This window comes from Ambystoma mexicanum, chromosome 2q (genome assembly GCF_040938575.1).
Source record: "Ambystoma mexicanum isolate Mex_15411 chromosome 2q, UKY_AmexF1_1, whole genome shotgun sequence".
NCBI lineage: Eukaryota > Metazoa > Chordata > Amphibia > Caudata > Ambystomatidae > Ambystoma > Ambystoma mexicanum.
The window spans coordinates 179,183,341-179,206,640 of record NC_090924.1 but is presented as its reverse complement, the minus strand read 5'-3'; positions in this window follow the sequence as shown (position 1 = coordinate 179,206,640).

Below are 23,300 nucleotides of genomic sequence, written 5' to 3'. Positions count from 1 at the left end.
AATACTCCCACACTGCCATGTGTTTGGTGTGGAAGGAGGTGGGGTGGGGCATTCCTCTCCCACTGGGATCGTTTTTAATATTAAATATCAGTATTATTTGAACCCAATATAAGTGTCCTAATAGTGGCACATGCTGGCCTAATTGAGGAGGGCAAGCAACACTTTGCTTGCAGTAGCAAATACTGTCCTGACTGGGCAAAGCCATCACAAATATTTTTTCAGTGGAAAATATTGGCCCCACTCTACCCAGAATGTACAGCATGCTCTGCACGCGTTTACACATTCAATCAGTCTCACACTCATGGTTGTCACAAAGGTAGCAAAGGAGACAAACCACCCCAGGTCTTGGCCCATACCTCGCAGGATGCCCTATTGCCACATCTTGCCGATGTTGTATGTGATCTTAGAACCGGTCATGCAATTTATAACAGGCAAGCAGTTTTGGATACAATACTGTCAGAATGGATTCCTTAACCACCACCTAATCTCCTTTACTCTCAATACTAAAAGACCTACTCCACCAATAACTCCTCCCGCCCTACCAACCTTTACTAGAAACAAGAAAAATATCACAGTTGACAATATCTTACCCCATATCCTACCCAATCCTAACTCCCTACCAGACCATACAGACCCATGCTTACTGGTGACAGAATTTAATAATGCTATGACTACTGCCCTTGACAGCATTGCGCCGCTAAAACTTGGGAACAGTAAACCCAGAAAGCATCTCAACTCTTGCTTTACACCCCACCTAAAAAACCTAAGATTACAGAAAAGGAAATGTGAAATGACATGGAATCTATATCCCACTATAGAAAATAAAACCAATCTAATAAGTATCTCAAATCAATACAAAAAGGATATCATCATGGCCAAACAAGAAACGTAGAACAACAGGATTACACAAGCTAACTCCAGCATGAAGGAGCTCTTCTCTATTCTAAAAGAATTGGAAACGCCAATTGCAGTACAGGACGACTCCATTAAAGATAAAACTTGGTGTACTGAGACATCCAGCTTGCACTAACTAATAAAGTGGCCAATCTCTAAAACAAAATAGCTATAAAAAAAAGCTTCAATATCAGTTCAAACTCAAACTCCCCCGAACAAAACACCCAAATCTAAACCCAAAGAACATACTCTATTTAATTTCTCTAAGGTTTCAGTTATTGAGGTAGAGAAAACGATTCTTGCAATTAAACCATCCAATTGCAAAGGTGACCAATGCCCAGCACAACTGATCAATGACGCTGCTAGAGATCTAGCCCCTTTCATCACCAAACTTATCAACGCCTCCTTCACTACTGGCACTATCCCGTCCAATCCTGGGTACTCCCTCTTCTGAAAAAACAAACTTTGGACCCTAACATACCCACCAACTATAGGCCCATCACCACAGTGCCATTCCTCCTAAAAATCTTAGATAAGGTAGCATACACCCAAATTCAAAACTTCCTTGAGGTGAACCCACTCTTGGGCGCTCGTCAATCTGGTTTCCGACCACAACATGGCACAGAGACAGCCCTTATCGATTTAAAGGCCCAAATAGATTCATTAAGAGATGAGGGAAAATTAGCTCTTCTCCTCCTACTAGACCTTTCAGCAGCCTTGATTTGGTGGACCATAAAGTCCTGTGTAGTCACTTGGACTCAGCGGCCCACTTCTCAAAGGAAGCTACAATCTGGATACAGTCTTTCCTTAGTAACAAGACTATGAGGGTCTTCTCCCCGTCAGCTGCAGCAGACCCGATACCTATTACTTTTGGAGTGCCCCAGGGATCATGCGTCTCGCCAACACTCTACAATATCTTCACCAAGCCACTCTTTGAAGATCTTGACAATCTGGGTATCACTTATGCGAATTACGCAGACGATATCCAGATTCTCCTACCACTCACTGGGGATTATGGAGAAGATCTGGCTATGGTGAACAGAGTCTATAGCATCGTTCAGGCATGGATGGCCAACCATGGCCTGTGCCTGAACGATGACAAAACCAAGCTCATCATCTTGGGTACCGCAGCTCGCAATTGAAAACTCAACCTTAATTACTCGGCATTTGTAATTGATGGGAACACTATCAAGGTCGCTAGAGAAGTAAAAACCTTAGGTTTTTACCTCGACTCAACCTTATCTTTCACCAAACAGGTAAACTCACTGGCTTCCTCTACAGCCTACACATGTAAATTAATACGAGCTGGAAAACAATTCCTGTCAGCTGACAGCTGCCTAATTCTATCCAGTGCACTCATCCTATCAAAACTTGATTACTGTAATTCTCTCTAGATAGGGGCAAACAAACAAACCATCAATAGAATACAAGTGCTCCAAAATAATGCTCTTAGGGCTGCCCTAAGTATCCCGAGAAGAATACACATCGCTGAAATAAGAAGGAAACACAAATGGCTCTCCACCCAAGAAAAAATTAATCTCAAATCGGCTTCCCTCATCCACAAATGTTTAAATAACAAAGCCCCTTGTTACCTAACAGAACGATTTATCAGAAAAAACTCCATCAGACCGCCAAGAATAGCCAACCTTAACTGTCTTCAAGTGCCAAGATTTAAACTATCTACCATTGGAGGGTCCAGTTTCCCAGTTATGGCAGCACAATTGTGGAACTCCTTACCACACACACTCAGATCCGACCAAACGTTCATCAAATTCAGAAAGAACACAATGAAATGGCTCTTAGAGAAAGATATGTAACCCACTCTCTCCCACTGCACTAACTTAACCCCTGCTTGCATGTTATGTACTCTGTATATAGATTTGCTATTATGTAAATGTTGTTAATTATGACATGTTGTCTACATATGCACACCGGCACACATGCACTATACTGTTTTACCCTCATCCTGTAACCCCGAGGAAATAGTTTTTACCCTGTTTTGCTCTGTTCCACTTGTAACTAAGCTGTAAGTTCTCTTTTCACCTGCGCCCTGATACCTCTGGGTCCGGCGCACACAACAAATACACAAACAAACAAACAAACAAACAAACAAACAAACAACTACCTCTAAATGTATGCGAGTTTGAACTCATTACAGGGGTGACCTATTGTCACCATCAGTCTGGTTGCCACTCCTTGGCCATTTACACATCTCCAGCAGCAACACAGCATGGTGCAGGTTGGCTACAAAATGAGTGTGATTGCAGTTATCATTGTGCCCCTTTCTCAGCTGTGCTCTGCAGACAGAGATCACCTTCCTACCACCTGGACTCTCTGCAGCTTCCTTGAACGCCTCATATGAGTTAAAGCCCCTAAGGGCTGGGAGGCAGAAGCGGGCAGAATTGCTTTCAAAATCTTCATTGGGCAATCTCAGAAAAGAGCGGGATAAATGTGGGAGAAGCTTCTAAATGGTTTGGTGCGGTGGTAGATAAAAAGGCACACTCTGCTTTTCCCCCTCTTGTATCATGGACAGTTATAGGTGCAATCAATTATGCAGATCCAGTGATGCAGTGATTGCAGTTTTGAAGGTCAGATCTCTTAAAACCTCGCAGAAATACAGCTTCAACAATGACACCTGAGTTTTCTTGCTGAGCAAATAGTTTAAATGATGCCAAGAATGATCATTTCCTATTCATTAAGTAAAGTAAGTGCTTCTTTGTTTGGTGGATATTTTCTCCTGACTGTCTGCAATGAAAATTGAAGAAACTATATATAAATGGCTGGCATACAGAAGAGAAAAAGAGAAAGAAACATGTTTGTTTTGTTATAAATAATCTGGAAAAATTGGAATGGACAGTAAAAATGTGGGAGACGCTACTTAATGGTTTGGTGCCTAGTTCAAGGGATATAAAGGGAAGACTGCTTTCTCAATGTCCATATCACGATCAGACTCAGGTGGGATCAGTGATACAGAACCACTCTGACTGAACATAGCAGTTTTGAAGTTCACATCTATTGGAATCTCACCCCTGTCACCACAAAGCCCATCACCACTCCATCATCCAACATTACCCAAACATCGATGGTCACAAATTGCTGCTCAGCACTCAACCATACAGCTGACATCTCCAATCGCATTAGTATACAAAGGGAGAGTTGACCTACCCACACAGGTTGTTTTTCACACTGATAATTTCCATGTGATTATTTTACTACAGGTGAGGCTCATAAAGAGTTAGCCTCCAAAGGCAGTAAATGTAGAACCCAAACAATGCTCTGGATGTAACAATGAGTCTATGAGCCTCATTACACGGATGGCGGTAACCATGTCGCTATTAGCGCCATGGTTGCCGCCGGTATTTTACCGAGTCCACTTTGGTGAATGGGGGAATTACCGCCCCATTCGAAGGTTGGCTGGGTGGTAATTCCCCATTCACCAGGGCCCTTCCCCATTCCCATTTTTGCCCCCATAGGGCTCAATGGGAATGGGGAAGGGGCAAATAACGGTACCGCTATTAGCAAGTCCCTCAGCGGGTCCCTTCCTTAACGTGTGGTCTGGCCGGTGCCGGTAATCCCTTAGTGCCATCCGTGTAATGAGGCCCAATATCTGCGGCTGACCCATTAAAGTCAATGGCACCGATCTGGAGCGGGCGAGCAGTAACTCTAATAGACTACTGTTATGACTTGGTAGCCATTTTAATTTAGGACATTTTTTGACAAAGCAAAAATGTTTTCAAAGAAGGTATTAAACTAATTACAATTTCAGGAGGTCACCGACAGATGGTGTACATTACAGATTTTTACCAACCAATGGTGTATATGCATACAAATTCATACATGTATTAAATGAGAAAAAACAAGTATCACAAATAATGCCACGTACATCATGAAAAGAGAAAAAAAAATATTTGCGAACCAAATTAATTCCAAATATACATTTCTAAATGTGCAAAATATACAAAATATACAAAATGACCAAACACCTAGAACTCTGTGATACAGAAAGGTCTCAAGATCTTCCTATTTAAGGAATGGCTCATCCATAACACCTAGGTCCACACAACCTGCACCCCCCCAGAACTGAGACTCAGTGTTCTGCTCCCCACTTTCTTCTCCCCATGCTACCAATTGCCCACCCTCCCCTGTTAGCTCTCTGCTCCATGTTTTCCCTGCTTCCCTGGCTGTGTTCTTTCCCCTATACGTGTAAAGTGCTTTGTTGCTTCCTAAAGCTAGGTCTGTGCTCAATAAATACCCTAAAAATAATAATAATTGTAATGATAATAATAATAACCAAAATGAATACTCATTTGCCGACCTCAAAAGGTGAAAAGGTTGAGTAGACCTTTCTAGGATTTAAAAATGTGACTTCAGACCACAGATAGAACCCAGTAGTTTGCCCATTGCCTTCAGGGTTATCTTACCAGCTACTGCTCCTTAAATGTGCATACCACAAAATGTAGTAATGCATTGGCTCCAGAGGTTACTTTTGGTATTAACATAACACTTACTAATTCAGTGCTTAGAAGCAGGTGGAATATGTCATGGCACACTAGTAAATCTGACAACAGTAGTGTTATATTGTGCTTTGTCAAGGACTTAAGGGGGCAGGAGAGGATGGTGGGTAGGTATAACAGTGAATGTGTCGCTTTAACTGCACAAATTATTCAGCAACATATTTTCTCGCAATTGGATAGCTCAGCGAATCTGACATGTTTAAGCCTGCACTTTCCAAGATCAGGAATTAAGTGCTTATAAGCAGGAGGATTTAGGAGTCTGACTAAAAAAAAGATAAAAAAAAACATGATATAATTCCAAATATTTTACCAGGACAATGTAGCCACAGTATCATGCAAACATGGAGTATGTTTGCACAAAATGACATGACTCTGAAACATAAAACAATCAAGTTCACTTTAAATAAGAAACTCTGTGTCTGGGACACACATGTGCTTGGCTTTATAGACAAACCCTAATCTCCAGCTGCAGCTCTGTGTATATAGCACATTAGAGAAAGCCAAACTTCATTGGGTGATTTCTGAAATTAAAGAAGCCAATAAAAAGGCCATTTATTTCACACAGCCTCTGCAATCCTTGACCAGTGGTTGCATAGGCAGTGCCAGGGGTTACAGCTGCTACCCCTGGCGACCACGAAATGACAGCCATGGGCATAGGCACAAGTGTGTTTGATAGTGACATTGGTGGCATTCATTGAATGTAAAAGCCTCATTAAATCTGTTTTACGGTGATAATTGTGGCATATATTATGGCCAAAAGCATTATGAAAATGTGTTGGACAATGCTGTTGTACGCTTGCTGTTGGTGACCTGGCATCTATTAGATGTGTTACCCTGGCAAACCTATTATGCATGCCATGGTTTTCACCCAGTTTTTCCAAAAAATGTGTACAGTTAGTGTACCATTTTAGCCCATTCCATAAAAAAATATGGAGGGGATATTTTTCTTTTGTGTGTGAAATGTGTTTGGTCCTCTAGTGAAAAAAATGTAGTATCCGCTACCGGCAAATTTTGATTTTCTTAGTAAAAATGCTATTTCAATTTGAAAATTATTTGAAAAGACATTATTCCCATGTACACAAATTAAACACGTTTCACAACAGGGAATCCTGTAATGCCAGAACTGTAAAAACCCTCTCACACAATGTACAGTGTTTGCGAAATAATGGTGAATCGGATTACCTTGGGGATACCCTGGATCTTCTGGGAAATCCTAGTAAATGTTTGCACGGGGAACGTGCAGCATGGAAAGGAAAACCTGGGCCTGTTGGGAACTGTAAAGCACACTGTTCTAAATTCCACAAGTTTTTTTTTTCTTTCGATTTAAAATCTGACTCATTCCCTCTATGCTTTCCAATTAGGTTTCCTACACTTTAAGGCAGTGTTGTTTGCCGCTAAACTGACAGAGGGAGACATGGGCTTCACTCGTAAACATACAACTCCCATGGAAACTAGAAAGCTGCATTTTCCTTTTCCCAAAGGGGCCTTTCATGAGCAGCGGCATTGATTTTGACCATCATGTAGACAGATGAGCAAGCATAACGCTCCCCATAGCTTCGTGCCTCTTTCCCCGGGGGAGCTTTCAGTGAGCAGGGCCCTTGACAGACATGTCTTGCTGTTTATTGAAGAAGCAAAATACAACCTCGGATAGGCTTTAAAACTCCACAAACTTTCAGTGAATTGTGACAAGTGTGGCCTGACATGTTGAGCAGGCATTGGGATGACCATCAGCAACTGCACATGAAATGTCACTTCTAAAGCATGTCCCCTAGTTGAAAAAAAAAACAAAAAAACATGATGCGCTTATTTTTCAAAGTCATAGACTTCTGGGGTTCATATGTGTTGAGCACATGTGATGTATATCATATTGTTTCATCATCGTGAAAGATAGAACATACACCAATCAACAGTAACAAAAATAAGTCATATTAAACTGTCTAACGTCAAACTTTTGCAAAACCAAACTGTAATCTCTGGAAGGTTTTGAATCAATCTTTACCACAGACACAGCTGTGGGCACGCCTCCAAATCATCAAACCAGGCCGTAGCCTACCCCAGGGTTGCTTGTGGTCTCAGGCAGAAGGAATGTGACCAAGCAGTTCGGGCTGGACTGCGCTTTCTGCAGTTGGACCAAGCCTTATTTCTATTTGGTGTTCCCCTCTCTGTGACAGTTTGGCAGGCTGAAAGTGATGGTCTGGAGGACTGGGCAGAGCTATGCCAGAGGTTTAGTTTACTTCTAAACTTTTCAGACATCACCCCTATTGTTTTGCTACAGTCAGCCTGTGTGGACTGGCTATGCCCAGACATGTTTCCCGAGCCTGCTTAGCCTAGCGACCTAAGCCACATCTCATTGATGACACCCAGTGAGTCTAAAACATTTTTGGGATTGCTGGTGGTGTCGTGCAGTAGAAATGTGACCAAGCAGTTCAGGGTGGACTGGCCCTTTAGGCATGGGACCAAGCCGGATTTTCATGTTTTGCCACTTGCTGTAATGGCTTCTAGAACAAGTCACACTAGAATTGTAACCACCTGCTTTTGAATTTAGCAACACTAGAGCTGTACTGATTTAGTTAACACTAATTTTGGATTTAGCCACACCAGAATGTAACCAGCTGCTTTTGAATGTATCCACTCTAGAACTGTACTGATTTTGTGCCCACTGCTTTTAATTGAACCACACTATAACTGTGCCCTTCTGCTTTTAAAATAACCACACCAGAAATGCCACTTTAGAAATTAGCCACACTAGAACTGCATTGATTTGGCATCCTCTCCTTTTGAATTTAGCCACACTGCAATGCACTGAGCTAGTTAATGCTTCTTTTGAATTTAGCCTCAATAGAAATGTACTGATTTGGCAATTTCTGTTTTGATGCTAACCACAGTAGTATTGTACTAATTTGTTTATCAGCAATTTGAATTTAGCACAATGGAACTGTACCAACTTGATCCCTACTGCTTTTGAATATAGCCACACTAGAATGATACAGATTTAGTTAATGTCAATTTGGAGTATTTCCACACTAGGATCTGTACTAGCTTGGGTTCCTGCTGCTTTGTATTTAACCACGCAAAAATGTTACGGAGTTAGTTAACACTGCTTTTGAATTTAGTCACCCTAGAACTATACTGATTTGGTGTCAGCTGGTTTTGAGTTTACCCACACTAGAATTGTACTGATTTAGTTAATACGGATTTTGAATCTAGCCACAATAGAACTGTACTGTTTTGGTGTCCACTCTTTTTGAATATAGCCACACTCTAATTGTACTGAGTTAGTCTAACGTTTTTCTATCTTAGCCACACTAGAGCTGTACTGATTTGGCACCTGCTGCTTTTGAATTTAGCCATGCTAGAATTGTAATGATTTGTTTGTTTAGATTTAGTTTAGACATGTCACTGTGAAAACCATACAGCAGGACCAAAGAAAACACGGCACAATGCAGAATAGAGAACCAACAATAAAACGACTCAACACCTATATATCACCTGAAACCAGCTAAGCACCCCCTTCTCTTCTCCACACCGTCACACCTCTCACATACTAAACACACCCAGTGGGCTAGGGAAACAACCCACCAAAGAATGTGCACACTGCAAACCCCTTTCCAATCATACTACACAAACGAGGCCTGCAAACAACGAAAACTCAAACACTGTGCGCCACCCTTAGGGACACAACAAGCTCTGTGCATATAACAAAGCACAAGCAGGAAGCTCACACGCACAGAAACCAGTTCCCCCCGGTTTTACATTAATCAACAGAAGAACACAAATTCTATCCTTTTGATCTTTCCCTCACTAAACAACGTACCCACTTTCCTTACAGAGTCACATGATCACCTGGAAACCATGCAAATGGCAGCGTTGTATGGTATAAAACAGCATAACATAACAAATGAATAGTAACTCCTATAAATGCTTGGGATGTGACTTAATTCATGGCAAGCAATCTGAAGTAATAAATTACATAATCAAAGTCATCACTCCTGGATTGATTGACCTCAAATATAGCATGCTTGCTAACATCAGAACTACCCAGAATCAAGAAACATACATAAAAAGCAGGCCAAGGACATTAAGTTGCTTCATACGATGTTTGTTTAAAAATAAAGCCACTAAGAGCCCCATCTCATCCTTAAATATGTCATCTTCCTCAGCCATCATTAATATGTATCATATAGGATGGTCGCTCATATCCTTAAAGTTCAGGGGTTCGGAACTGTCTGCTCAAGAGAAATTTGTTTGACCTTAGTGATCATGAGAAAACTTGAACCACCGCTTGGGTTCACGCTCTAGTCAAAGAGGGCAAATAAGCTGGGGTACAGAGAAAGAGCATTCCACCAGCCCACAATGATAAACACCCGGGGAAGTATTTGAAGGGAGTTGACGGTATCTCTTATATTATAGGTTTACACTTGACCCATGATTCTCTTTGCTTTAGCATAATGCTCATGCAATGAAAAGGGGCAGTGCTAATTCCCACTTCAGAACGATCCATCTCTCAACTCTGAAGGGCCTTTTAGTTCACCATCCTATTATAAACCTTCCAAATTAAATCTCAGTTTTAGCCATTTTAAGCATGAGATTTTAGCTAAATATTTGATTGTGTATTCGCCGTTTACAGAGAAAATACATTGTTAGTACAAAACTGAGACTGACAATTGAAAGCCAGGATGTCAGGCATCTTAATACATTTCAATCAAAAAAAGAGTTAGTAAAATAAATACATTATCAATACTAGTCAAGGTAATCAGCAAGAAAACCCTTAATGTACCACACATGCGATCCAAAACATTCTAAATTTGGCCAGAAATCAGTGGTCTGTGTCTCCCCTTCCATAGTATGGGCATCACAGAGTATGCCACTACTTCAAAAGTATTCAAAAATTAGATAAACGAGCAAGTGCCCAAAAAATAAGGCTCCACTTTATACTAATCTCGTGACAGTCCGCCACTACATCACATAGTATGCCCACTTGGTATAACATATAACATATATATAACATATTCAGTAGAAAAAAACGTTGTTAAAGGGACGTTATGGTTAAGTTGCACTACTAAAAACCTATGAAATTCAGTAAAAAAAAACTTTGCTAAAGGGACGTTATGGTTCCAAGTAAAACAGAAAACCCACTGAAATTCGCTAGTTATGGTAAGCTAAGCAACTATAACTCGCACCACAACCGTGCATTGCTAAGACTAACACCCAGGACATCAAAGATGGCATCACAAATGATGACACATTTTTTTTTTTTAACAGACCATACAAACACTGAAAATAATATAGCATAAGAGACATTAGAAAATGTTTTGCAGCGCATGGAACAAAATATTGATATGCTTATGGAAAATTTCAATCTTTTGAAACATTTTGTGGAGGACCACATAAAAGAAAAAATGAAATATCATTGTCCCACATGTACCTGTCCCCCCTCTCCATGTCCCAGTCAACTATCGCCAAACCCTCACTACCAAGAAAAATGTTATGATAAGACTTCCATCCCTCCATCCCCTCCCATCCATCCTTTCCAAACGCCTAATTCCCCTGTATTTGTGTCCGTTTCTGCTTCCCCCTCTCTTTCATAAATGTTATATTTTTATATATTAAAAAAATATTATGTGTGTTTTAATTCAGTCCTCTGTGTCTTTCTATTTTTTATAAGGCAGTTGAGGTGTCCGCAGACAGCGCGGGTGTCCAGAATGTCTGTAATTAACCAAAATGGAGGTGTCCTAAGGACACTATACCTGTCCGTTCTGCCCGCAATCAAGATGAAACTGTTATTAGAACACACTCAGTGTCTGGAATGTCCGTAATTAACCAAAATGGAGGTGTCCTAAGGACACTATACCTGTCCGTACAGTCCGCAATCAAGATGAAACTGTTTCTTAGAACCCACTCGGTGTCCGGAATGTCCACAATTAAACAAAATGGACGTGTCCTAAGGACACTATACCTATCCGTACTGTCCGCAATCAAATGGAACTGTTCTTAGAACACACTCAATGTCTGGCAAGTCCGCAATCAAAATTGAACTGTTCTTAGAACACATTCGATGTCCTGGATGTCCTTAATTAACCAAAATGTAAGTGTCCTAAGGACACAATACCTGTTCGTACTGTTCGTTATTAAAATGGGAGTGTCCGTACTGTCCGTAGAACATCTACGCACAAACGCACCACACCCATAGGTCCTACGAACATTGTGCCTGTCCATAACTGTCCGTCACACGTGTATCACACATTTAATTAGTTTGAGGACCGGAACACTGTCCGCAGAACACCCGTGCGCATGCGCACAACCGTCCCTGCACATTTGGTGTCCTGCGGACATCCGTCCCATTCGCGAACATGTCCACAACGTCATCATGTGACCGCACCCACACTGAGCGCGGGTCCTTATTTGCGGACACTGTCCATGTCCCCGAACATTTTAAAAGTACTTTTTGGGACAATCCAAAGTATTTTACAGTAAAAGTTCACTATTGCACATGCCCCAGACAATGTCCCTTGCGATCTACATACTTTTCGGAACTTTTTGAGCCTTTTTTTGGTGTTCGATCCATCCGCGGACAGCACAGCTGTTCGCGGAGCACGCACCTGCAGCCCTATAAAAGGCCACACCCCAGAGCTCATCCTCATTCTGTCTTTCTACTATTGCAGATTGACCTGCTTTTGCTGCCTTTGCTGCTCTTGCTGCGATTGCTTCATCAAACCTGATGGCATCCATGGCTGCTGCTGCTCCTGTTGTTGCTACTTCTGCCTCAGCACCACCCCCAACCCCTCCATCACTACCACCTCCCCAAGGGCCTGCAGAGGGGAACAGGCATGAGGATGTAGAGGAGACAGATGAAGAGGATGAAGAGGATGAGGTAGTGGAAGTCCATGCTACCAGCACTTGTCTTGGGTGTGGCGGTTGTTTACCACTCTTGATGGAGTGCTAAAAGCACGTGCAAATAAGGTCACCTGCAATCAGTGCCACATGGTGCTGAGTCGTGGGAGGCCTGGTTGGTACAGCTTTGGTATGACATCAATGAAGCGACACCTAAGGTTGTTCCACGGTGGGGCTATTTGCAAGGTTGTACATTGTGATAAACGAAGTAGGTTGAGTTCCTCTACAACATCCTGTGTTTCTACTCCTGTCACCACAAGAGACACTCCTGTGGGACAGTGCATCCCTCCAGCTGCCTCACAGGCCATTCATGATGCTGTTGACCCTTACCTTTTGAGGGTCACCATATTGTGTATGTACTGCGATGCAGTACTCTGCAGGGGGGATGATCTTCGAAGTGCTTTTGTGACTGTGGTCAAGTATCACGAGAAGGTCTGCCCACTACCTGAATAAGGCCCACCCTACATTTTCCTCTCTCCACCTGCCCTTTCTTATCCCTGTGGTTGGTGTGCCTTCCTTAACCTCCTTTCCCCTCCTTTCCTGGTGTGTCATGTTTAAAAAACCAAAACAATTATAAAACAACAAAAAACAAAAAAAGGCTCTTTTCAGAGCCACCTTTCACAGTTTAAAATAGAAGTGACAAATAGATAGTGCAGGGCCCTGTGCATTTTTTAGAAGTCTACGGACAGTCCACAGACATTTATTTTTGGGGAGTGCTGCCCTATCATAACCATTGCACTTTTCTATGAGAGGAAGTGGTGGCTCTGAAAAGAGCCTTTTGGTGGTGTTTTTTTGTATTTGAAAAAATTAAATTGGTCAACACCTACTGCAAAATGGATTACTGTAATTTCAAAAAAGGTCACAATGCATTTTGTACATTTCTCAGAAAAATCTGATTGCCAGCACAAGTAAGATGGACTCCATCTCTGCGAAAAATGTATGTGCTACGAAACATAATATTTTCATTGTCAAAAGAGGACATGCCAACATCTCTTAAAAAGGCAGAAAAAGCCTTATTGACATTGCGCCTCGGTTTCTCCAGTTTTGGACCAAATGAAGAAGAACGCAGCCACATTTGTCTCTGCATAATACGAGAAAAAATTACTTGGAAATATGGAAACATGTCCATGACCCATGACCTTCCCAAGTCTTCTTCCAAATTGCAAAGAAATTCCAGACACATGTTCTAAACTGTTCTCTCCACAATGAATTATAATTATGTCTGGATGATGCTGTGTCTCCAAAGTAGCACAGAGAGGTACCAAGTCCAGCCACTTCATTCTACGCACTCCATGCCAGTGCACTTCTCATGCGGGAATCCAAGATGTGCAGCTACTCCACAGCGTTCTGCATGCACCTCCAACCAATGTATCCATGAGTCTCCCAAAATACAGATAATCTGTTTTCTGAAACACACAGCCATAGCTATATGTTCTTCTCTCAGGGAAAAGACTTTCTGACAAACTCCCTCCTTATACAACACAGCCAGTAAACCTTATTGACCAATCCCTTGCTCTACTCATTTTCATTTGCATGCCTCTCCACCCCAAAATCCCTGTATGTAATATGCGGTGTCTGCAGACAACTGCCATGTCCACGGACATATCGAAAATCTGAATGTGATAAATTTAAATTTAAATAGTGTACCACATTTCCCCTTTGAGGTTCACTCTGGATTTTTTTTTTTTGCATATGCTTAACAGACACCTGTTATTTTGTGTTTTTTTCTTTTTTTTCTTACTTTACTCCTAAAATCTTCACATAAGCTTCTCCAAAGAAACCCTTACGTTCCAAAACAGCATGGCGTTTCCCAGAAAAGATAAAGAAATGCCATCTTCTTTAAAATAAACAGCATTACTGGAATCAATATTCTTATTATTAAAGAAGAACATGCCAGCTTGAAGCATGAAAGCAAACATGCCACGGTGATTGCACACCTAGCAATGTTTTGCTCAGGACAAAAAACAGAACTATTGTCCCATATTGCCTTAGGTACTAAACCAGAAAAATAACTTTGGCATTTGGAAGGACATTCATTACTGCTTGAACCAAGTGTTCCAAATCTGCCAACAAAGTAGGGGCACTGACATACCGCAAATACAAAGCACCACAGTGCAAAACTACCACATGGGGACTGTTCATCCTACCCATATAAACTTGTTCATTTCCCTGTACATTGTAATCAGGCACAGTGCTCCACACCACCTCCACTCCTTTAATATCAAAATTGTTTGCCGCATTCCTGCATTGCGCATACTGCTTTAAACCATGCACAAACATATCTCCAACCACCAACACCCTGACTTTCTCCACCTCTGCCATCTTCACTACACACAGCCTCTTTCAACACAAATCCACAACCTCAACACCTGATTGGCTAATCCCTACAGTCCCCTTTAAATGCTGGATTGCTGGAAAACCCCGGATGTGGCATGCCCTGTAACCCTTAGACTCGTAACCCTTAGACAGCCCTTCTACAATTTCCACTTCACTCTCTGTGCCATTCCCTCATTGGATACAGCTAAGCCGTCACACAACCATCCACCAATCACATCCAAGACTTCTACATCTAACTCCATCATCATAGTTCAGCACTTCAAATGTACTGTTGTTCACTGTGAGTATATGTCTCAAATAATTGGAAAGCACATACTACAAAAACTACTGTACAAGTCTCCAAGATATCTACTTGCAGCTGCATGCATATCCACATGCATGAATACAAACTACAGGTATGCATGTTTTTTGCACAGTACATGTGCAACTCTTATGAATGCATAGAAACAGAGTAACTGCCACTTAACCTGTATAACCTATAAAAATGAACATACTGTTATTTTTCCCATCTGCTATAATCAACTGTCACTTCCAAACCTGTCTGCTATCTAACTTCTTTTTTTACACACACAGCTATCTAAAAAGTCTAATTTAATATTAAAAGATGGGAGAAATAATAGTATAATTTTAGAAAAACACTTATTAGTGTATTATAAAATTAATGGGACCTTGGATTTAATCATATCCAGACATACCATCACTCATACCATCATTGCAGGAGATCTCAATCTGGATTGTCGAGATAGACCTGGCATAACCAGCACAGCTAAAAAATGGACAAACATCATGCTTGATCGTAATCTACATATGGTAAATGGTTCTGTTAAGGGCGATGTACCTTCCAACATCACGTGGCAGCGTGGGAATAGCACAAGAACACTTGACTACATCTTTGTGAGCCCTATCCTGTTCCAAAAAGTCCAACAACTTTCCATCAGTGATCATCCCAACAGCGTTTATAGATTTCTTGTTGCGCAGATAACATGTAATCTTGGAGAAGTTGCAACTAGACAGGTCTTACACGCTGTAGCCACTGTAAATTTTGCCAGAAGTCGTCTTCGATGGAACTCAGGCAAGATTATGGGCCTCATTACATGGTAGGCAGGAAGGGTTTACGGTAAACCCTTACCGCCTTACTACGAGGTCCCTTTGCGGGTTGGTACATTAACGCCTGCTTTTAGCAAGCGTTAAAAAACGAACCCGCGGGGGGGCGCTGTTGCGCCGAAACAAGATGGCCGCCTGAGTGTGACGCTCCGGACGACGAGGGCACATCTTTGCTAATTTGACCGCTAAAATACAGCTTTACCAACCATCATTACTACAGCCGCGGCAATAGCTGACACTCTACCGATATCCTGAATTTGGGACCCGTAGACCATCCGTGGGCCCTGCTGTTGTTGTTGGGGGCGCGGCACCTGGCTCTCCCCGGGGCAGAGCTCCGGGGGTTGCGGATCCGCGCCACTACTCGACACCCCGGCGTGTGCGGCCTCTGTGTGGGAGAGGCGCTGAAGCCTCGGAGGCGCGCAGGGCGCCCCTGCAGCCAGTCTACCGGACCAGCGGGAGGACTCGGATTGCCCTGTGCTGATACTTGCTAGCGGCTGTAGCAGGGACCGCTAGCTCCATCAGCACTACGCAGCGGGCTTGTTCATCTACCCACGGCCACCCATGTCTCCCTCTCCGGAGCGTTCCTGAACACTACCTTAATAAGGTAAGGGGGCCTGGTTGCTGACGGTGAGCTCCTACCGTTCTCTAGATACCACGGAGGACTGCATGGGACTACAGGGCCCATCATTAGCGTCGCATTGGGAGACCTCTGTTCGGGGCTTCCCGCGAGTTTCGGACTCTGTGGTGCAACCCTGTTTTGGTACACTTGGGCCCCGGCAGGTGCTGCCTCCCCACTTCACCAAGCTGGGAGCTCTCCCCCCCTCCCCTCCAATTCATCGCCAGCCTCGGCCCGCATTTACGCTAGTACCTTCATCGACGGATCCGCCCTGTGGACCTTGATCAGCACCGCAATACATACTCGCGGGCTTTGGGGTCGGGGAGAGCCCGGGCCGGAGTGTTTTGAGGCCTTGCGGGGCAGGGGTTGCGGCGTTACCGGTAACCGTGCCCCATCCTTGTGCTCCTCAGCTGTGGACTCGACCTACTGCAGCAGGTATTTACCGTGCTAAAATTTTTTTCTTTTGGAGGGCAATTTACATCACAGGCGGGACGCTTGGCTCTTACCCACCGTCCCGAACTACCGGGTGCTACGCCACTTGCCCACGCATTTTCTTCTTGGACCCCTGTCCTTCTCCGGTTTTAATCATGACCAAGGGAGCCGGTGTGGGGAAAAAGCAAAGTTCGTTAAACATGTTTGCTAAAACGCCATCCAAGCCGCCCTCCGATGATACTGAGGATCCCCTTTCCATCTCGGCCCCATCGACTTCAGATGACTCACAAAAGTTGTTGGAGTACATCCGTGATGGCTTCACCACTCTGCATACCAAACTAGACGATATGAATGGGTCTATTTCCTCCATAAAAGCCCACATTGAAAAGACGGATGGGCGAGTAACAGAGGTCGAGACTCGACTGGGGGCTGCCGAGGATGTGCTGGGCTCTCTGCGGGCCGAGGTCTCCAGCCTAACCAACCGTGTGGCAGTAGTAGAGAAGAAAAATGATGACCTCGAGTCTCGCTCGAGACGTAATAATTTGCTTATAGTTGGCATACCGGAGGACAATCTTGCAGAACCGATGGAAGATTACTTGGAACGGATTCTCATGACACTCCTAGACTCTCCTAAATTATCCCCACAATTCACTATTGAAAGAGCACATCGAGCATTGACAGCGAAACCCAAACCAGGCGCCCCTCCTCGGCCCATTATAGCTAGGATTCTGAACTTTCGGGACCGTGATGCCCTTCTGCGGGCAGCCAGGATCAAGGGCGACCTTACCCTTGGAGCGGCCAGAATCCACCTCTACCCAGATTACTCGGTGGCGGTGCAACGTGAACGTCAGACATTTGTGGCTGTGAAGAGAAGACTCCGAGACCTAGGAGTCAAGTACTCCATGCTGTTTCCTGCAAAATTGCGCATCGAACACTCTAACAAAACCTTTTTCTTTACGATCCCAGAGGAGGCTTCTAAGTTCCTGGATGAACACTTTCCCGGCTAACCCCTTATCATCTTCAGTCCAGCCTTGGAAGTTTCTTGCTGAGTTGGTCGGGTTGGCAATAGCCCGTATTTCACTTTATTCATGATAGCCCGTTGCTATGTTATTATTGTTGTATTCATCCTCTCAACCATGGCCCCTCGGGGCTGTATCTGCTCACTATGTTTATTGGTTATTGGAACCCTAGCGGTGAATTATACACTAAATGTACCGAATGTTATGTTCAGCGATTGTGGGAATGCGCTAATATGTTATTATCGAGTCTCCTTTTTGTTGGTAATACCATGTTCGCTCCTCATACGGTCCTCACTTGGCCTGTTAGAGACTCCAGCTGTATGTATTCTTTGCTTACCCTCTATAGTCCGTTGCGCCACTGCTCGGTCAGCTAACAGCCCCCCAGGCGCTGATGCCGAGAAGTTGTTACTGTTGTGGGGGGGTTTGGGACTCATCCCTCAGGTTTGGGGAGGGATGTGGGTGGGTACTGGGTGGATGGGGAGTTATGTTTAAAAAAGTCTCGACGCCTACCAGAGGAATCACGCACGGTTCACCATTGCAACACAGAGGTATAAATCGAATAGTATGTTGGTTCTTGCTGCAGTTTGCGGAACCTACCCTCATATGCAGAGCACAACCTAAACATACCCTCCATATTAATGGTGGATAGCAACATAACTTTTATGAGCTGGAATGTTAGGGGACTGGGCAATTACAAAAAGATGAGGCAAATACAACTCTACGCAGAGCGTCATGGTGGACGAATCCTTTGCTTACAAGAAACACATGCTTGTGCTAAACAATGTGAGAGGTTTGCCAGGCGATGGGGACCCCAGAGATATTAAACAACTTATTCCACCCAGAGCAGAGGCGTCCTCGTCTTAATCCACAGAAACCTGAAATTTAGCTGTTCCCAATCACATATTGACCCCCTCGGCAGATATGTACTCATTATTGGTACATTACAGAATCAAAATGTAGCTATCCTTAATATATACGGTCCTAACATCGACGACCCTGAATTCTTTCTTAACCTAGCATCACTTCTTGAGAGTTACCCGCAGATCCCAATTATATGGGGCGGGGACTTCAATATGATTTTGGATGTCACTTTAGATAGATCGAGTTCCAGACCTCGCCAGCTATCGAAGGCAGCTCACACAATCCTGACAACCCTCCCCCGGCTGGCGGTAGCAGATGCCTGGCGACTGATGCACCCTGACTCTCGCACGTATACCTACTACTCCTCGGTCCACGACTCTCATTCTAGGATAGATAGATGGCTATTGTCAGATATACTGATTAGATGCCTTACCCATCTGGCAATCCTACCTAGAACATTGTCGGATCACTCCCCGGTGGTCATTTCCCTGAAGTGGGGACATGACCTCGAAAGGTCACGGCAGTGGAGAATGAGACCCTATGCCCTCCTTGACCATACCTTCGCTTCCGAACTGGAGTCATCTATTGAGGAGTTTTTCGAGGTCAACATGGATTCAGTCCCCCTCCGGGCTACCCTTTGGGAATCATTCAAGGCCTATATCAGGGGTATTGCCCTATCCAAGGGGAGTGGCATCCTGAAGGGTATCCGTGAGGACATCGCTGACAGCGAGTCGACCCTCGCAAGATTGGAAACCCAATACACACACGACCACTCCCCTGACGCACTGGCATCACTGGGTCGTGAACTAGATAGATTCCGCAATCTTGCTGAGCGCGAAGTTAAATTCCTTGACAATCCTCAGGCAGTTAGGCGCTACGGGGAGGGCGAGCGGCCGGGCCGGGTGCTGGCCAGGTTAATTCGGCACGAGTTTGGAGTGCCCAACATCCCAGCAATAGAGAGATCCGACGGTACACTAGCCACTTCGCCCCAAGACATCAACACAGAGTTTCTTACATTCTATGCGTCCCTCTACTCGAAGGTGGATGGACCCCATGTCTCAGAAATCGACGGCTACCTCGAGGAGCTCCCTCTTACAGCCCTATCCTTCGACGCCACCGCTTCCCTGGACAGACCCTTCACGCCGGATGAGCTGACTAGGGCCATTGAGTCACTTGCTGCAGGGAAGGCCCCCGGCCCGGATGGTCTCCCTATGGACTTCTATAAGCGTTATAAATCAATCCTGGTGCCGCACTTGCTGGCTCTGTGGGAGGAGGCTTGCGAAATGGGCACGCTTCCCCCTTCACTCCGCGAGGCCATGATTACTGTCCTTCTTAAACCGGGTAAGCCACCTACTCTGTGTGGCTCATACCGCCCCCTCTCGCTAATAAACTGCGATGTAAAAATATTTGCTAAACTACTGGCTAACCGCCTAGCCGTGTTCATGCCTGATATCGTACACCCTGATCAGGCGGGATTTGTCCCAGGTAGGTCCACATCACTAAACCTTAGACGGCTTTTCAACGTGATCAGCAGAATTAATCCCCGAACACAAGCAGTGGCAGTCACACTGGATATGCAGAAGGCATTTGATTCGGTGTCCTGGGAGTATCTGTGGCGAGTCATGGAAAAATGCAAATTTGGCCCCAATTTTCGGTCCTGGGTCAGACTACTATACACCAACCCAGTGGCAAGAGTACGCACTGAAGATAGGTGTTCCGCCCTCTTCGAGGTAGCCAGAGGGACGCGACAGGGGTGCCCTTTCTCCCCATTGATCTTTGCAATAGCAATTGAACCCTTTGCCGACATGATGCGCCATTCGCACTCTCATAGAGGCCTGCGCTCAGCGGGACAAGCAGACATTGTTTCCCTATACGCGGACGATGCCCTGCTCTACATCCGTTCTCCCGAAACGAACCATGCTCCAATTCTTAATGATGTCACCCGCTTTGGACATATCTCTGGTCTTAAAGTTAACTGCTCTAAATCGTCCATATTCCCACTCACGGATAGCACACAACCACCTTCCGACCTGTTGGGCCTTACTTGGTCCCAATCCACTTTCACCTACTTGGGAGTCCTGGTCTCACGCCACGCTGAGAAACTACGCGCTGATAACTATCAGAATTACCTAGCCGCTCTGACCATCAAAACCGCGAGTTGGGCCCGTCTCCCTATTTCCCTTGCTGGCAGAATAGGAATTCTAAAAATGATTGTTTTGCCCCAACTCCTATACCGTTTCACAAACATTCCACTGTGGCCAGGCGAGGGATTCTTTAAGACGCTTCGCGGCATTGTCAACTCCTTTCTCTGGCACTCTGGAGCGGTCCGACTCAAACTAAACACGCTCACCGCTCCCAAGGAACTGGGCGGGTTCGGTGCCCCTGACTTTCTTAGATACTGGATAGTAGCTCAGTCCCAATTTGCTTCCTGTTGGTTCAACACATCGAATCCCCCTCCTCATGTCCGTCTTGAGAAACTTAAGGTTAAGGAGCGTGCGATTGGTTCCCTCATTCTTAAGCCAGCCCCGCCAGATCCCGATTCTATAGACCCTGTGCTGAGCACATCATTTGCTCTTACTAAAATGTGGAACATGGTTGCTACCCCTGACCCGTTTCATGGTGACCTCCCTCTCTGGAGTTTCCTCCCTGATGTCCCCTGTATCCCTCAATCCATAGTCGCTCGTTGGACGATGGCAGGTTTCTTGTCTCTTCGTGAGTTCTTTGTGGGAGGCAATTTCCTGGAGTGGCGGATCTCCCTCTGGCGCTCAAGCGTAGGCCATCGGCATGGCTACAATACTCCTCGCTTAGGAAGGTCCTAAAAACTAAATTTCCCGAATTTCCTTCGGTTCCACCAGATGAACCTTTGATAGCCGAACTCTGTGCATCCGATTCCTTCAGAGGGAAAGTATCCAGACTCTATAATTTAATACAGACCAGGGCCGCCCCCTCATTTGTTAAACTTAAAATGAAGTGGGAGGAAGATCTTGGAGTTGAGATTGACGACGTGCGTTGGGCCCGTATGTGTGCACGTACCCAAGAGGTATCATATAACTCCAGATTTAAACTACTGCAATTCAAGTTGTTACACAGGTATCACCACACACCGACTAGACTGCATCGTATGTTTCATGAGACCTCTCCTAATTGTCCCAGATGCGGCACTGACCAGGCTGATTACATACACATGATTTGGAACTGCCCACACCTGACACAATATTGGCAGGACGTATGCTCCGCTATAACAGACATATTAGACTGCACCATAGACCCCTCTCCAATGCGCTGCCTTTTTCATGACCTCCCCGGTTTGAAACGTGATTCAAAGAAGCTGGCAGGGCTTTGTCTGATGTTGGCGGTTCGCTGTATAGTATTATGCTGGCTTCGCCCCAATGCACCCACACATGCGCAGTGGCTCCGGGCAGTCACCTGGGCACATGATACTGAGGAAGCCTGGGGGGCGATACAACACTCGCATTCAAGACCAAGGGACATTTGGCGCAGATTTCGTGATTATATGTCTGCCTTGGCCTCAGATTCGGAGACCTCTTCTCCGCCACACTCCTCTCAGTAACGCTCTATGAGGTATATACTGTCCTCACTCTGGCTGCAAGTCTTCCCTGATTACATGCACCTGTGCTTTCTTTAGATCTGATGCTTTGTATAGTGATGCCTCTGTGTTGTGGGTTGTAAACTGATTTCACGATTTGCTTGTATTAACTGTGTATCTCTGTGTGTTGTCGAGCTGAATAAAAACAAGTTTAAAAAAAAAAAAAAAAAAAAACGAACCCGCAAAGGGACCGGGGTGCTAATTACGGTACCGCAATTTGCGGTACCGTAATTAGCGCCTTCCCCATTCCCATTATGCCCTATGGGGCAAAAATGGGAATGGGGAAGGGCAATGGAGGAAGGAGGAATTACCGCCTTCCCAACCTTGGAATAGGGCGCTAATTCCCCTTTCCTCCAAGGCGGTACCGGTAAATTACTGGCATGAACCATGGCGCTAATTGCGCCATGGTTTACCGCCTACCGTGTAATGAGGCCCTATGTCTCTTACAAACACCCTAGAATACAATGCATTGCAATATCACGGTGCTCAGTATCCTGTGCTTTTAAAACCTTCATGCAAACCATTACCATCTTGCGCCATAATCGTGTCTGCCATCCACATACCTTTGACGCTGAAACACAGCGTGTCAAAGCCGATTACAGAAAGCTCAGCAAAAAAATACTTTTTGGGAAAGACCCCTCAAGCTGGCAACTCTTAAAAACTGCTAAATGCTGTTACAAAAACTGGCTCAGGAGCAAAAAAGCATCTCAGTTTCAGCGTGACAGCATCTCCATGCAAGCTGCCATGTCAAATAAAAACTCAGCGATGATGTGGCAATTATTAAATGACCGAAGTTACAATCTTCAGGGCGACACGCAAATTAACAGAGTCCTGGAATCTGACTGGATCACACATTTTTCCTCCCAATATGCTGATCCAGCCTTTGATGATCTGATGTATATTCCTTCAGCTGACTCACCTTGGCAACTACACTTGTCCGAACTATCAATCCATTCCATCATTATGCAAGCCAGTTCATCCAGAGCGAGATGCTCTGATGGGCTTTCTAACTTTATGCTTAAGGC